Source organism: Aplysia californica, unplaced genomic scaffold, assembly GCF_000002075.1.
Source record: "Aplysia californica isolate F4 #8 unplaced genomic scaffold, AplCal3.0 scaffold00010, whole genome shotgun sequence".
Lineage (NCBI taxonomy): Eukaryota > Metazoa > Mollusca > Gastropoda > Aplysiida > Aplysiidae > Aplysia > Aplysia californica.
Window position 1 is genome coordinate 1,812,356 of NW_004797280.1, and position 1,049 is coordinate 1,813,404.

At 41.9% G+C, this 1,049-nt stretch overlaps 1 long non-coding RNA gene across 1 annotated transcript in view; it reads right to left on the reverse strand.

The window, feature by feature from the left end:
- LOC106011984 overlaps positions 1-1,049 on the reverse strand; it is a 20,796-nt gene that overhangs the window by 16,886 nt on the left and 2,861 nt on the right. The window contains exon 2 of the long non-coding RNA XR_004858603.1: positions 259-404. This is a non-coding gene — a long non-coding RNA (uncharacterized LOC106011984). The remainder of the gene's footprint in view (positions 1-258; positions 405-1,049) is intronic.

The window sequence follows — 1,049 nt, forward strand, 5'->3', positions numbered from 1 at the left end:
TATATATATACTCACATATACACACACACAGACGCTGCTCACACACATTCACATACCTGAACACAATAAATACCCCCTTCCCCCGAACGCATACACACTGAAACATTCATACGTCGGCACAAGCATAAACGAATAAAGTTAAATGCACCCTCACACAAGTCAATATAATGTCTTTAAAATCATTTTAGCTCTGAAGGAATGTGTTTTTAAAAAAAACAATTCCCAAAGTGATAAGGTCTGCATAGTTTCGTCTCTCACTTTCGGTTAATCTTTTCTCTATTCTTTCATCGTCATCACAGTTCCATCCACCCCCGCCGAGGTTTGTGAGTCCGTTTGTCTGTCTGTACGTCTTGGGTCCATTACGTTGATTGGCTGTGGACGTGAAACTGACGGCTCGTCCAGGCCTAGGGACAGGGAAAATGTGTTGGGAAAAGTAGGGTGGGGGGAGGTAGAGAGAGAGAGACAGACAGACAGACAGACAGACAGACAGACAGACAGACAGACAGACAGACAGACAGACAGAGACAGATACAAAGGCAAAGACTGTGAGATAGAGAGATAGAGACAGAGAGAGACACAGGCAGACCGGGAGGGATGGAGGGAGGTGAGAGAGAAAAAGAGAGAGAAGGACAGAGTGGTCGTGGAAATCAGGGGCTTGTATGTATTAAAATTTGAATTAAGAGAAAGAAATGAGGAAAGAGGGCAAGAGAAACACTAACAACGGCAGCAAAGACATCAGCAACAGCAACGAAGAATGGGTTGGTAACAATAAATTAGGAAATGGTGGTTTCAGTCTGCTACATACAACATTGGCGCACCTAAATAGGCCTTAGAGTTTTTAAATAGAAAAATGCACGAGGCGTCAAACGATTAGCATGAAGGGTTCTAGAAGGCAGCATTCATATACAACCAATATTCCTATCATTAGGAACATACTTGCTTTCTACATTCTACGTACAAAAAGAAGTAGACTACTATAATATAAGTATAGTCAATATAATATTATAGGCTTCCATACTCTCTCTCTCTCTCTCTCTCTCTCTCTCTCT